Source organism: Mesoplodon mirus (assembly GCF_964341445.2).
Source record: "Mesoplodon mirus genome assembly, chromosome: 9".
NCBI classification, from domain to species: Eukaryota; Metazoa; Chordata; class Mammalia; order Artiodactyla; family Ziphiidae; genus Mesoplodon; species Mesoplodon mirus.
This window is the reverse complement of record NC_138985.1, coordinates 108,231,269-108,248,410: the sequence shown is the minus strand read 5'-3', so window position 1 is coordinate 108,248,410 and position 17,142 is coordinate 108,231,269. Positions and strand designations below refer to the sequence as shown.

Here is a 17,142-nt window from a genome sequence, read left to right as displayed (position 1 = left end):
TCACAATTTGTATGGAAACACAAAAGACACCGAATAGCCAAAGCAACCTTGAGAACAAAAAATGGAGCTGGAGGAATCAGGCTCCCTGACTTCAGACTATACTACAAAGCTACAGTAATCAAGACAGTATGGTACTGGCACAGAAACAGAAAGATCAATGGAACAGGATAGAAAGCCCAGAGATAAACCCACGCACATATGGTCACCTTATCTTTGATAAAGGAGGCAGGAATGTACAGTGGAGAAAGGACAGTCTCTTCAATAAGTGGTGCTGGGAAAACTGGACAGGGACATGTAAAAGTATGAGATTAGATCACTCCCTAACACCATACACAAAAATAAGCTCAAAATGGATTAAAGACCTAAATGTAAGGCCAGAAACTATCAAACTCTTGGAGGAAAACATAGGCAGGACACTCTATGACATAAATCACAGCAAGATCCTTTTTGACCCACCTCCTAGAGAAATGGAAATAAAAACAAAAATAAACAAATGGGACCTAATGAAACTTCAAAGCTTTTACACAGCAAAGGAAACCATAAACAAGACCAAAAGACAACCCTTAGAATGGGAGAAAATATTTGCAAATGAAGCAACTGACAAAGGATTAATCTCCAAAATTTATAAGCAGCTCATGCAGCTTAATAACAAAAAAACAAACAACCCAATCCAAAAATGGGCAGAAGACCTAAATAGACATTTCTCCACAGAAGATATACAGACTGCCAACAAACACATGAAAGGATGCTCAACATCTTTAATCATTAGAGAAATGCAAATCAAAAGTACAATGAGATATCATCTCACACCAGTCAGAATGGCCATCATCACAAAATCTAGAAACAATAAATGCTGGAGAGGGTGTGGAGAAAAGGGAACACTCTTGCACTGCTGGTGGGAATGTGAATTGGTACAGCCACTATGGAGAACAGTATGGAGGTGCCTTAAAAAACTACAAATAGAACTACCATATGACCCAGCAATCCCACTACTGGGCATATACCCTGAGAAAACCATAATTCAAAAAGAATCATGTACCAAAATGTTCATAGCAGCCCTATTTACAATAGCCCGGAGATGGAAACAACCTAAGTGTTCATCATCGGATGAATGGATAAAGAAGATGTGGCACATATATACAATGGAATATTACTCAGCCATAAAAAGAAACGAAATTGAGCTATTTGTAATGAGGTGGATGGATCTAGAGTCTGTCATACAGAGTGAAGTAAGTCAGAAAGAGAAAGACAAATACTGTATGCTGACACATATATATGGAATTTAAGAAAAAAAATGTTATGAAGAACATAGGGATAAGACAGGAATAAAGACACAGACCTACTAGACAATGGACTTGAGGATATGGGGCGGGGGAAGGTTAAGATGTGACAAAGCGAAAGAGAGGCATGGACATATATACACTACCAAACGTAAGGTAGATAGCTAGTGGGAAGCAGCTGCATAGCACAGGGAGATCAGCTTGGTGCTTTGTGACCGCCTGGAGGGGCGGGAGGGAGACACAAGAGGGAGGGGATATGGGAACATATGTATATGTATAACTGATTAATTTTGTTATAAAGCAGAAACTAACACACCATTGTTAAGCAATTATACTCCAATAAAGATGTAAAAAAAAAAAAAGAAAAAAAAAAGTCCTCTTGTCAGAAAGGTAAGAACTGTATCTCCCAAATCAACACAATATATCTAAAAGGTTCATTCTTGCTTAGACTGCTGAAAAGCATCTCTAACAAGTTAGCTAAAGTACAAATGCTTTCCTATCTGGTATTTAATTCTACTGAAAATGGACACCAGAAATCCTTTCTTTTTAATAAATTAAATTAATAAGATAAATAAAACAATACAAATTGAGTACCTTTGGAAGCACTGTTAATATAAAAGGTCCAAAAATAAAGCTAAATTTCTCCAGTAACAAGCAAGTGGATAATTATAGCTTGATACGTCATCAGTTAGAAACCTCAAGAAGAAAAAAATACTTAGAAATTTACATGATGGTGTAGGGACATATTCAGAATCCCAGAATTAGTATGAACATTATTTTAAGTTGAAGACTTTTGACAATCAATGGGTGCAGAAAGAAGCCTTCTTAGAGCTTCCCTTATTTGACTAAAAGCAGAAACTTCTGGGAAATAAGGCTGCCAAAAATTCCCTCTTCATCGTGGGTCTACTCCCAGGAGAGAGACCAAGAGTAAACCACTATAAATCCCTCTCCCAGGGGTTTCATGGCCATAAAGAAGAAGTAAAGACCACTCACACCAGCGTAAACCAACATTATCACAAACTTTCTTCCCTATCTGTTCTTCTAAAAACCCATTTGTCATCCCTAAAGAAACCTTTTGTTCTTCCCATAGAAGCCGGTTCTCCCAGTTCCTTTTCCCTACTAAGTTAGGTATATAAGCCCTTCTACGTTAGGTATATAAGTTCTCCCCAGTCCCTTTTCCCTACTAAGTTAGGTATATAAGCTACCTCCTTAGTTAGCTCCATTAAAAAAAAAAAAAGAAATATGCAAACATGCATTTGCCATGTGTTTATAAGAATGAGAACAAAAATACAAACCTAGAAACAACCCACAAGTTCACCAACAGGAGAATTCACAAATTAACTGTGGAACAGTCACACAATAGACCACACACAAATCAACTTTGGCTACTTCAACACAGATAAATTTTAGAAAGGGTCTAGAGCGGAAAAGTGACAGAGGAATTCATACTGTATGATACCATTTTTATACATGAGAGCTAAAACAACAACAACAAAAAAAAACCACAGGAGAGAAAAGCCAAGGAACTCCTGGGGCTGCCAGAAGCTGGAAGGCAAGGAAAGATCCTCCCCTGATGGCTTGGAGGGAGCATGGCCCTGCCGAAACCCTGACTTTGGACTACAGTTTCCAGAACTATTCAGGTCATGACTGCATGGTCTTAAAACCATATTAATGGGAGGAACCAAGATGGCGGAGCAGAAGGATGCGCTCTCATCCCCTCTTGTGAGAGCACCGGAATCACAACTAACTGCTGAACAATCATCAACAGGAGGACACTGGAACTCACCAAAAAAGATACCCCACATCCAAAGACAAAGGAGAAACCACAATGAGACGGTAGGAGGGGCACAATCACAGTAAAATCAAATCCCATAACTGCTGGGTGGGTGACTCACAGACTGGAGAACACTTATACCACAGAAGTCCACCCACTGGAGTGAAGGTTCTGAGCCCCACCTCAGGCTTCCCAACCTGGGGGTCTGGCAATGGGAGGAGGAATTCCTAGAGAATCAGACTTTGAAGCCAAGTGGGAACTGATTGCAGGACTCTGACAGGACTGGGGGAAACAGAGACTCCACTCTTAGAGGGCACACACAAAGTAGTGTGCGCATCAGGACCCAGGGGAAGGAGCAGTGACCCCAGGGGAGACTGAACCACACCTGCCTGCTAGTGTTGGAGGGTCTCCCGCAGAGGCGGGGGGGTGGTGGTGGTGGCTGTGGCTCACCACGGGGACAAGGACACTAGCAGCAGAAGTTCTGGGAAGTACTCCTTGGCTTGAGCCCTCCCAGAGTCTGCCATCAGCCCCACCAAAGAGCCCAGGTAGGCTCCAGGGTTGGGTTGCCTCAGGCCAAACAACCAACAGGGAGGGAACCCAGCCCCACCCATCAGCAGTCAAGTGGATTAAAGTTTTACTGAGCTCTGCCCACCAGAGCAACAGTCAGCTCTACCCACCACCAGTCCCTCCCATCAAGCCTCTTAGATAGCCTCATCCACCAGAGGGCAGACATCAGAAGCAAGAAGAACTACAATCCTGCAGCCTGTGGAACAAAAACCATATTCACAGAAAGACAGACAAGATGAAAAGGCAGAGGGCTATGTATCAGATGAAGGAACAAGATAAAACCCCAGAAAAACAACTACATGAAGTGGAGATAGACAACCTTCCAGAAAAAGAATTCAGAATAATGATAGTGAAGATGATCCAGGACCTCAGAAAAACAATGGAGGCAAAGATCAAGAAGATGCAAGAAATGTTTAACAAAGACCTAGAAGGATTAAAGAACAAACAAACAGAAATGAACAATACAATAACTGAAATGAAAAATACACTAGAAGGAATCAATAGCAGAATAACTGAGGCAGAAGAACAGATAAGTGACCTGGAAGACAGAATGGTGGAATTCACTGCTGTGGAACAAAATAAAGAAAAAAGAATGAAAAGAAATGAAGACAGCCTAAGAGACCTCTAGAACAACATTAAACGCAAAAACATTCAAATGATAGGGGTCCCAGAAGGACAAGAGAGAGAGAAAGGACCAGAGAAAATATTTGGAGATTATAGTCGAAAACTTCCCTAACATGGGAAAGGAAATAGCCACCCAAGTCCAGGAAGCGCAGAGAGTCCCATACAGGATAAACCCAAGGAGAAACACACTGAGACACACAGTAATCAAATTGGCAAAAATTAAAGACAGAGAAATTATTGAAAGCAGCAAGGGAAAAATGACAAATAAGGTTAACAGCTGATTTCTCAGCAGAAACTCTACAAGCCAGAAGGGAGTGGCATGATATACTTAAAGTGATGAAAAGGAAGAACCTACAACCAAGATTACTCTAGCCGGCAAGGATCTCACTCAGATTTGATGGAGAAATCAAAAGCTTTACAGACAAGCAAAGGCTAAGAGAATTCAGCATCACCAAACCAGCTCTACTACAAATGCTAAAGGAACTTCTCTAAGTGGAAAACACAAGAGAAGAAAAGGACCTACAAAAACAAACCCAAAACAATTAAGAAAATGGTCATAGGAACATACATATCGATAATTACCTTAAACGTGAATGGATTAAATGCTCCAACCTAAAGACACAGGCTTGCTGAATGGATACAAAAACAAGATCCATAAATATGCTGTCTACAAGAGACCCACTTCAGACCTAAGGACACATACACACTGAAAGTGAGGGGATAGAAAAAGATATTCCATGCAAATGGAAATCAAAAGAAAGCTGGAGTAGCTATACTCATATCAGGTAAAATAAACTTTAAAATAAAGAATGTTACAAGAGACAAGGAAGGACACTATATAACGATCAAGGAATCAATCCAAGAAGATATAACAATTATAAATATATATGCACCCAACACAGGAGCACCTCAATACATAAGGCAACTGCTAATAGCTATAAAAGAGGAATTCGACAGTAACACAATAATAGTGGAGGACTTTAACACCTCACTTACACCAATGGACAGATCATCCAAAATGAAAATAAGTAAGGAAACAGAAGCTTTAAATGACACAACAGACCAGACAGATTTAATTGATATTTATAGGACATTCCATCCAAAAACAGCAGATTACACTTTCTTCTCAACTGCGCACGCAATATTCTCCAGGATAGATCACATCTTGGGTCACAAATCAAGCCTCAGTAAATTTAAGAAAACTGATATCATATCAAGTATTTTTTCTGACCACAACACTATGAGATTAGAAATGAATTACAGGGGGCTTCCCTGGTGGCACAGTGGTTAAGAGTCCGCCTGCCGATGCAGGGGACACGGGTTCGTGCCCCGGTCCGGGAAGATCCCACATGCCGTGGAGCAGCTAGGCCCGTGAGCCATGGCTGCTGAGCCTGCATGTCTGGAGCCTGTGCTCTGCAATGGGAGAGGCCACAACAGTGAGAGGCCCGCGTACCGCAAAAAAAAAAAAAAAAAAAAAGAAAAAGAAAAAGAAAAAAAAAAGAAATGAATTACAGGGAAAAAAAAGTAAAAAACAAACACATGGAGGCTAAACAATATGTTACTAAATAACCAAGAGGTCACTGAAGAAATCAAAGAGGAAATCAAAAAATACCTAGGGACAAGTGACAATGAAAACACGATGATCCAAAACACATGGGATGCAGCAAAAGCAGTTCTAAGAGGGAAGTTTATAGCTATACAAGCCTACCTCAAGAAACAAGAAAAATCTCAAGTAAACAATCTAACCTTACACCTAAAGGAACTAGAGAAAGAAGAACAAACAAAACCCAAATTTAGCAGAAGGAAAGAAATCATAAAGATCAGAGCAGAAATAAATGAAATAGAAACAAAGAAAACAATAGCAAAGGTCAATAAAACTAAAAGCTGGTTCTTTGAGAAGATAAACAAAACTGATAAACCACTGCCAGACTCATCAAGAGGGAGAGGACTCAAATCAATAAAATTAGAATAAAATTAGAAATAAAAAAGGATAAGTTACAACAGACACTGCAGAAATACAAAGCATCCTAAGAGACTACTACAAGCAACTCTATGCCAATAAAATGGACAACCTGGAAGAAGTGGACAAATTCTTAGAAAGGTATAACCTTCCAAGACTGAACCAGGAAGAAACAGAAAATATGAACAAACCAATCACAAGTAATGAAATTGAAACTGTGATTAAAAATCTTCCAACAGGGGCTTCCCTGGTGGTGCAGTGGTTGAGAGTCTGCCTGCCGACGCAGAAGACACGGGTTCGAGCCCTGGTCTGGGAGGATCCCATGTGCCGCGGAGCGGCTGGGCCCGTGAGCCAAAGCTACTGAGCCTGCGCGTCTGGAGCCTGTGCTCCGCAACAGGAGGGGCCACGATGGTGAGAGGCCTGTGCACCGCGATGAAGAGTGGCCCCCGCTTGCCGCAACTGGAGAGAGCCCTCGCACAGAAACGAGGACCCAACACAGCCAAAAATAATTAATTAAAAAAACAAAAAACAAAAAAAACTTACAACAAACAGAACTCCAGGACCAGATGGCTTCACAGGTGAATTCTATCAAACATTTAGAGAAGAGCTAACACTCATCCTTCTCAAACTCTTCCAAAAAATTGCAGAGGAAGGAACACTCCCAAACGCATTCTATGAGGCCACCATCACCCTGATACCAAAACCAGACAAACACACTATAAAAAAAGAAAATTACACGCCAATATCACTGATGAATATGGATGCAAAAATCCTCAACAAAATACTAGCAAACAGAATCCAACAACACATTAAAAGGATCATACACCATGATCAAGTGGGATTTATCCCAGGGATGCAAGGATTCTTCAATATACTCAAATCAATCAATGTGATACACCATATTAACAAATTGAAGAATAAAAACCATATGATTATCTCAATAGATGCAGAAAAAGCTTTTGACAAAATTCAACACCCATTTATGATAAAAACCCTGCAGAAAGTAGGCATAGAGGGAACTTTCCTCAACATAATAAAGGCCATATATGACAAACCCATAGCAAACATCATTCTCAATGGTGAAAAACTGAAAGCATTTCCTCTAAGATCAGGAACGAGACAAGGATGTCCACTCTTACCACTATTATTCAACATAGTTTTGGAAGTCCTAGCCATAGCAATCAGAGAAGAAAAAGAAATAAAAGGAATACAAATTGGAAAAGAAGTAAAACTGTCACTGTTTGCATATGACATGATACTATACATAGAGAATCCTAAAGATGCCACCAGAAAACTACTAGAGCTAATCAATGAATCTGGTAACGTCGCAGGATACAAAATTAATGCACAGAAATCTCTTGCATTCCTACACACTAATGATGAAAAATCTGAAAGAGAAATTATGGAAACACTCCCATTTACCACTGCAACAAAAAGAATAAAATATCTAGGAATAAACCTACCTATGGAGACAAAAGATCTGTATGCAGAAAATGATAAGACACTGATGAAAGAAATTAAAGATGATACCAGCAGATGGAGAGATATACCATGTTCTTGGATTGGAAGAATCAATATGGTGAAAATGACTCTACTACCCAAAGCAATCTACAGACTCAATGCAATCCCTATCAAACTACCAATGGCATATTTTACAGAGCGAGAACAAATCATCGCAAAATTTGTATGGAGACACAAAAGACCCCAAATAGCCCAAGCAGTCTTGAGAGGAAAGAAATGGAGCTGGAGGAATCAGGCTCCCTGACTTCAGACTGTACTACAAAGCTACAGTAATCAGACAAAATGGTACTGGCACAAAAACAGAAACATAGATCAACGGAACAAGATAGAAAGCCCAGAGATAAACTCACGCACCTTTGGTCAACTAATCTATGACAAAGGAGGCAAAGATACACAATGGAGGAAAGACAGTCTCTTCAATAAGTGGTGCTGGGAAAACTGGACAACTACATGTAAAACAATGAAACTAGAACACTCCCTAACACCATACACAAAAATAAACTCAAAATGCATTAGAGACCTAAATGTAAGACCAGACACTATGAAACTCTTAGAGGAAAACAGAGGAAGAACACCCTGTGACATAAATCGCAGCAAGATCTTTTTTTGATCCACCTCCTAGAGTAATGGAAATAAAAACAAAAATAAACAAATGGGACCTAATGAAACTTAAAAGCTTTTGCACAGCAAAGGAAACCATAAACAAGACAAAAAGACAACCTTCAGAACGGGAGAAAATATTCGCAAATGAATCAACAGACAAAGGATTAATCTCCAAAATATATAAACAGCTCATGTAGCTCAATATTAAAGAAACAAACAACCCAATCCAAAAATGGGCAGAAGACATAAATAGACATTTCTCCAAAGAAGACATACAGACGGCCAAGAAGCACATGAAAAGCTGCTCAACATCACTAATTATTAGAGAAATGCAAATCAAAACTACAATGAGGTATCACCTCACACCGGTTAGAATGGGCATCATCAGAAAATCTACAAACAACAAATGCTGGAGAGGGTGTGGAGAAAAGGGAACCGTCTTGCACTGTTGGTGGGAATGTAAACTGATACAGCCACTATGGAGAACAGTATGGAGGTTCCTTAAAGAACTAAAAATACAATTACCATATGATCCAGCAATCCCACTACTGGGCATATACCCAGAGAAAACCATAATTCAAAAAGACACATCCATCCCAATGTTCACTGCAGCACTATTTACAATAGCCAGGTCATGGAAGCAACCTAAATGCCCATCGACGGACGCATGGATAAAGAAGATGTGGCACATATGTATAATGGAATATTACTCAGCCATAAAAAGGAATGAAATTCAGTCACTTGTTGAGATGTGGATGGATCTAGAGACTGTCATACAGAGTGAAGTAAGTCAGAAAGAGAAAAACAAATATCATATATTAACGCATGTATGTGGAACCTAGAAAAATGGTACAGATGAACTGGTTTGCAAGGCAGAAGTTGAGACACAGATGTAGAGAACAAATGTATGGACACCAAGGGGGGAAAACCGCGGTGGGGTGGGGATGGTGGTGTGATGAATTGGGCGATTGGGATTGACACGTATACACTGATGTGTATAAAACTGATGACTAATAAGAACCTGCAGTAAAACAAACAAACAAACAATACTAAACTTTCTTTGGGTTATTTGTATGGAAATATGTTAATATAAATGTTTCAGACATTACATGAAATTTCTAAAAATCTTATATGTTCTGGTATCATGTTATAAGTCATATTTCTAGCTATTACTTTAAAATGTGTATCTCAGAAATAACTAAATTTCCTTGTCAATTGCATTATTACGAACTTTTATCAAATCTTTAACTGTGGTCATTTTTAAGTCTTTTGTCATTTACAGACAGTTCTGGGTGTACTCTGATACTTTCGCAAAAATGTTCCTATAAAAAGGTTTCATCTTCAAGGAATTCATGGAAAAGACTGACAAGTACAGGTTTCTGGTAACTGACTATACTGCTGAACTGAATGAATAAGCATTTTCAGGACTCTAATGGAAAACTGATGAATTCATAAAGTGCTAACAAAAGATCAAGATGAAAAAAAAATTAATTACATGGGACTGAGTGAACTGATGAGGATGATTATAATTTTCGTGACTTTGTTTGAATTTTTAAAAATCCCCCCAAAACAAACAAACAAACAAACAAAAAACACAGGAGAGAAGGCTCGCACTCCCCTGCAGAATGGGAGGACGGCCTGGAAGTTCCGGCTCACAGCTGGGTGAGGCACTGGCACCCGGGTTTACTGGCTCATGTTTAAAACCAAACAAACAACACCCACCACCATCCTCGTCAGAAAATACTCTTGTGGGTGAAACGATACGATGGCTGGATATATACTTCAAAATACTGCAGAAAAAAAAGCTGAGTGATAGTTACACTGTAGTTTCTAGTTTCCATAATTAAAAGCTCTGCAAACCTACACAACATATGAAGTACAAATAGAAAGAAGAGCAAGAGGATTGGGTGGGGGGCGGGGACGTGAACTTTCGGACACCGACGTGGGTGGAGATGGGACTGGAACGCAGCACAGACCCAGGAAGCAAGCCCGCACTGGACACATCCTATTCCACAGGGCCGGGGGGTGGGTTCCCTACAGTAGTAGCTTCCCACTTGCACCCTTGGAAATACTGTGATGTTTAATCATGATCTAGTTGATACATACAAAGACATCTCACCGCCACTTAGAACTGAGACTGCAAAGCTCCCAACCTGAGAAATTCTTAAATTCTATTAGAAAGTCTTAAATTCCATTAGAGTTTTAAATGAATGGAACACCTGAGAGGCAGATCCAGCCAACCTGGGTTTGATGTGCACACCTGGGATCAGGTAACACGAAAGCTTCGGGCTGTAAACTTTGCAGACAGTTCCGGTCAGGATTTTACTAGACTTCTACACTCTCACTTTGGTAATTCCGGCGGCACCACCCTCTGTGCACCTGCCACTCCAAGCTGCTCCCGAATCCAGATCTCCCTCCTACTCTCCTTTCCCGGACCTTCCAGAGGCCACAAGCTCACATGAATAAAACGGAACACCTCCCTCTCCGCCTTTCCTCCACCTTAGTTAACAGAAGCCTCAGTTGCCCGATTCAAACTCCTGGGGGTGATGAAAGCACCACTTGCTAATGGCAGACACATCTCCATTCACACACCACCCGCCACCCAGCCCCTCCCCGACACTGTAAATTAAGGGTATTGCTTAATTAGCCTCTAACTAACCCTCCTTCTGTATTTCCCACCTTGGTAAGAGGTCAGCTTTGATTCCTCTCTGTTCTTACCCCTGATGTAAAGTCAGTTCCGTCAACTCCCTCTTCTTCTTTTAAAATTTTATTTATTTATTTATTTATTTATTGGGCCTGTGTTGGGTCTTCGTTGCTAAATGCGGGCTTTCTCTAGTTGCAGCGAGCGGGGCTGCTCTTCGTTGCAGTGCACGGGCTTCTCATTGCGGTGGCTTCTCTTGTTGTGGAGCACGGGCTCTAGGCGCACGGGCTTCAGTAGTTGTGGCATGTGGGCTCAGTAGTTGTGGCTGTGGGCTCTAGAGCGCAGGCTCAGCAGTTGTGGCGCACGGGCTTAGTTGTTCCGCGGCATGTGGGATCTTCCCGGGCCAGGGCTTGAACCTGTGTCCCCTGCGGATTCTTAACCACTGCGCCACCAGGGAAGCCCCTTCTTCTTCTCTTGAATCATCCACATCTCTTGATATCCACACAACTCCTAGAGTCCAAGAGGTATCACTGTCTCTCACTGGGGTCCCTAAAAAAAGTCTCTTCACTGCTCTCACCCTGTCCAGTTCACCCTCCACAATGGGGCCCGGGTTAATTTCTAAAACACAAGCAGCCTTTCATTCTGTTAAATGAATTAACTCCACAACCACCATCTACACTTTACCACAGCGATGACCACCCCGGACAGTGTCCATCAAGTGGGACTGCTTGCTGCATGTCGGTTTACTCGCCGTGTAAAGGAAGGACCCAATATTTTCTGTAGGTCTCAGTGCTAGACCCTGTGGCAATAGCAGTTGTGATACTTTTTCTCACTGAATCCTCACAATAACCATGTTCTCTGCATGGTACTATCAATTTCTTACAAATGAGGATACTCAGGCTTGAAGATGTTCAATAATTTGCCCAAAGCCACTCTGCTAATAAGAGGCAAGTATTCACACTCAACTATCTGGATTCCAAAGCCATGTTCTTTCCGTCACCCGCCCCTCCATGCTGTTTCCACAGGAAGGTGGAGATTTCTTATTCCACTTCCTTAAAAAGTGTGCTATGAAGACTTACTCTCCAATTTGAAATTACAACACGAACCACAGGAACCACGCAAAAAGGCAACTGAAAGCTTCACGACGCAAGTGTGTAATGACGAGCCCAAAGGACAGCAAACCCACAGGTCAAGGAAGAGCTGGCCAACTCAGGAACTGGACATTTATTCATACTCACATACTTCATTTGAATATTCATTTATTAGTATTTGAATGGTAATTATTAAAATTTTTCACTTTTTAAATCGAAGGCATCTTAAAGAACAGGGGCTAATATCTTGTAAATGCAGACCAGGAATGTGTGCATTCAATAAGTAGGGGTCTACCTGTACATCACCAGGAAGTGCCTTTACTACCTCGGATAAGCCTACCCTATTTCACTATTGAAACACAAGGCTTGCAAAATTTATACTTACTTATATTATAAAACTTAAATATATTATTCCATTTCTATATAGAACTAAGGGAACAATAACAATTAAGTTCAAACAATTACAGTTGACAAAAGCATAAAAAAGTTCCAATTAACATCTTAATAGATGGCTTTCTAGAAACTTTAACTGAGTTTTTGTTTCCACTTAGTCATTCAAAACCTTTAAATCCACGGCTAGAAAGAGAAGCAAAAACACTCACCCAGGCTGGAAGCGCGTTCTGCTTTTTCTCAAGCAACCAATTCACAGCCAAGTTCTCAAGACCTGAATGTATCGTAAGTACTCGAATTGCCTTGTTTATGTCTCTACTCAAAGCTAGCGATTAAACATTTGGGCCATTTGAACACCGGGTTTGGTTAACATAAATTTACCATGTGACCCATCAATTCCTCTACGAGGTATTTACCCAAAAAACAAGACAACATGTGTCCATCCAAAGACCTGTACAAGAATGTTCACAGCACATTATTTATAAAAGCCAGAAAGTGGAACACCCCAAATGTCCACTAACAGGTGAATGCATAAGCAAAATAGCCTGAAGTCATATAAAAGAATACTCTCAGGCGATAAAAAGTCAAGTACTGATACACACCACAGCATGGACGAACCTCAAATACATTACGCTAAGTGAAAGTCAGAAGAAAAAGGCCACGTGTTATAGGATCCCATTTACTACATGAAATGTACAGAACAGGCAAACTACAGAGACAGGAAGCAGACTCGTGCTTGCCTGGGGGGTGGCGGGGATGGAGAGTGCAGACAGCCACATGGGATATTTCGGGTGATGAAAATGTTTTAAAACTGGATTGTGGTGATGGCTGCACAGCTCTAACTTTACTAAAAATCACTGAATTATACAAGTGAATTTTATGGTATGTGAATTATACCTCAATAAAACTGTTAAGGAAAAAAAAGACAGCTTTAAAGCGTGCTAGCTATAAATCGTTCTGGGTCAAATTCAGGTCATTCACAGAAAGGAATGTATCTTTACAAAACGACCAGGTTCTGCATATGTAGGAGCCTTAGCATGAAAAACAGTATTATTGGGTGTTCTACTGGAAAGAAAGCTTTATTTAAGAACTGCTATGTAATATGTTACTGACAGAGGGGCTCTTATTCCCCCGCAACACAAATCATTTAAAAGACAGCTGGAAGCACCCGAGGAGCTGCCGCACGGCAGAGGCGTTTTACTGCCACAGTAAAGATAAAGACAGCACTGCAACAGAGTTCAGGGGGTCTGGAAGAAGTCATTCCAGCTACAATGACAAGAAGTCTCTACACGCGTGTGCTCTGAACGCTTCTTAGGAGGATCTGAAGGGCAGGAGAGGAACAGGGAGGGCGGCAAGGTTAGAGCAGGAGGCCAAGCGCGGGGCTCAGGCTGGAAGCTTCGGGGGCAGGGGGGCAGGTTACCAGGAAAAGCACGTGAGGCCCTTCTTCTTCTTCTTCTTTGTGGCTGCGCAGCCTGAGGGATCTTAGCTCCCCGACCAGGGATCGAACCCGGGCCCTTGGCAGTGAGAGTGCAGAGTCCTAACCACTGGACCGTCACGGAACTCCCGCGAGGGCTTTACTCTTTTTTCTTTTTAATTTTTGAATTTTATTCTATTTTTTTATACAGCAGGTTCTTCTTAGTCATCAATTTTATACACATCAGTGTATACATGTCAATTCCAATCGCCCAATTCATCACACCAGCATCCCCACCCGCCCTCGGCTTTCCCCCCTTGGGGGAGGCCTTTATTCTGAGTGGGCAACAGAGGCCCGCAAGGCTCCAGGGCAGGGAAGTGACACAACTGCCATGATTTCAGAAACATTCATCTGACAGCTCTCTGGAGCTGGAGCTGGGATGAACGGGGACCTAAGGTCAGTGACACTAACTAACTTAGAGGAACAGCGATGGAAAAAGAAAAGGCCAGATGCTTAAAACCAAACCAAGCAGGGGTGATGGGAACGTGGACCAGAATGGGCGGCACTGGTGAGGAACGACATAAGGATGAAGAGAGCGCCTCTCAAACTTGGACTTTCAAGTCTCCGAAAATTTACCTCTGGATTCCAGAATCTGACAGACACTGCATTACAAAGTCAGAATGACTTAACTACTGCTGCTGGGGATGTTCACTGAGACAGACGGTGACTGGCCACGTCTAGCAGCAGGTGCACTGACCCTTCCACCCAACAGTCTCACCACTAGGAATCTATCCCCAAGATAAACTGGCCGAAAACGACAAGAAGTTGTAAACTCCTCAAGTTTAGTCACGCAAAAGACTGAAAATCAACCTAAACTCCACCGAGAGGGGATGCAGCACTAAATTATAGCACAGCCGCATCACGGAGCATCGTACAGCTGTGAAAAGGAAGGAGGGGGCTTCCCTGGTGGCGCAGTGGTTGAGAGTCCGCCTGCCGATGCAGGGGACGCGGGTTCGTGCCCCGGTCCGGGAGGATCCCACATGCCGCGGAGCGGCTGGGCCCGTGAGCCATGGCCGCTGGGCCTGCGCATCCGGAGCCTGTGCTCCGCAACGGGAGAGGCCACAACAGTGAGAGGCCCGCGTACCGCAAAAAAAAAAAAAAAAAAGGAAGGAGGGCGGCCCCTACTCACTGACAATACAGTGACTTCCCAGTGGACACAGTAGCTGAAAAAAGCAACGTTCCCTGTGTGTGTGAGGGGAGGGGAGTAAATACTAACACCCAGAGATAGATCTCTATTTTTCTTTTCGAAGAGAAACAAGTGGAAGATAGACCAAACACTAATACAAATGGTTACCCATGGGCGGAGGAGAGGGGTGCAGGTGAGATTCAGTGGGGGTCCGTGGACAGAACTCAGGGGGTTGCAAACGCGGGTGGGGAAAAAAGTACATCTTATTTCCCACTCACCTCTGACTGAAACCCGACCACTCCTCCAATTATGAATGTAGGCAGCAGTCCACAACAGTTTTAGCAGGACCTCTGACTCTGCCACCAGGAAATCACAGGTATTTTCATGACTCCATGACAGTTATTGCCAGGATCATTTCTGCTCATCAATACTGTGGAATTACAGCAGCTCGCCATAAAAATTTTTATACCTCAAATAGGAAATATTGGACTCCTCTGGTGGCGCAGTGGTTAAGAATCCGTCTGCCAATGCAGGGGACACAGTTTCGAGCCCTGGTCCTGGAAGATCCCACATGCTGCGGAGCAACTAAGCCCGTGCGCCACAACTACTGAGCCCACGTGCCTAGAGCCCGTGCTCTGCAACAAGAGAAGCCACCGCAATGAGAAGCCCGTGCACAGTAACGAAGAGTAGCCCCCGCTCGCCACAACTAGAGAAAGCCCGGGCGCGGCGACAAAGACCCAACACAGCCAAAAATAAATAAATAAATTTTAAAAAACGGGAAATATTTAAAATACGTTAACGTGTAATTCTCAGAGGTGAAGTTTGCTGTTCTTTGTTGGACATCTTTCATGACTGAGAAAAGCAAAAAGTTACACTGTAAAAGTTATAAAAACATCTATCTGTGAGCCATAGTTGGCCTATCGGGTCTCAACCAATTGTGCTCTCTGCTTTAGGTAATAACTGGCAACGATATAATTGTAAATAAATAGGAATTCACAAGCACGAAGTCTCATGGAAGTTCTGGGTTAAGTGATGATCATCTAGACATTCATAAATCTGTTATTATAAAATTCCTTATGTCACTAAATTGAACACTCATTTAAAAAAATTCTCATGCTGGAAAAAAACCAGGGGTAAAAGTGTCAAAGAGAAACAACCCAAAAGAAAAAGGTCATATTATTAAGAGAAACTGGTAAGTTATGTGAAGAAGTCTGATTCTAAAGGGAAGATGAGAAATTTAATTTTAGATATGATGAATGTGAAGCAATTAAAAAAAATACCAAAATGAAAATGCTCAATCAGGCAGTTTGAAAATACAGAACTGTAGCCCAAAGGAAATCACACCTGTAGAAAAAAATTTGGTAATCTGCAAAAAGGTTTTTAAAACTGTCAGCATTAACGTGGATAAAATCTTCACAGCATAAGGGAAGAACGTAACAGCGATGAGAACTAAAACCTGTATTTAAAGGACATGGGGGAGCCCCCCTCCCCCTGGCCCCCCAGGAGAGAGGAGTGCTGCGAGCCGGGGGGGACACAGGTGTGAGAACCAGAGGCCAGAGAACAGAAGCTCGGGGAGGAGAGCTGGACGAAACCTCTGGTCCTCGACAGGGTCAAAGGCTGCGATCAATCAGGGAGAAGGTCTAGGATGAAAGTCGCTGACTGCAGCAGGTGCCAGGAGAAGGTACCTCTGAGAATGCAGGTCCAGAGTGGGAGCCGGCTGCAGCCACGTGGAGACGCCCCCTAACGGCCGGGAGAAGGTGCCGGCTCTGCTGCTGATGGGGCCCCTGGAAACCTGCCTCTCCTGACACCTGGTCTCACAGGAGGACCCAGGACTAGCTTGGACGATGACAACGCCATGACTTATTACCCCATCCGCCGTTACACAATGCAAGTGAGAGACATGAGTGTTCCTTTTAAATCCTAAGGCCAGTATACAAGCATAACTGTTATAAACTTTTATTTGAATACAACATGACAACTATCATGTTTCAACTTCTAAGACAAATCACATATCCTATTCAAAAATAATATACAACCAATGATAATTACAACAGCTGTCTCATAATAAAACTTCTGTGCAATGTCTCACAG

The 17,142-nt window shown here is 42.1% G+C and overlaps 1 protein-coding gene across 4 annotated transcripts in view; it reads right to left on the bottom strand.

Moving 5' to 3' along the window:
- CUL1 (cullin 1) overlaps positions 1-17,142 on the bottom strand; it is a 118,950-nt gene that overhangs the window by 84,331 nt on the left and 17,477 nt on the right. The gene's annotated exons all lie outside the window — the stretch shown is intronic.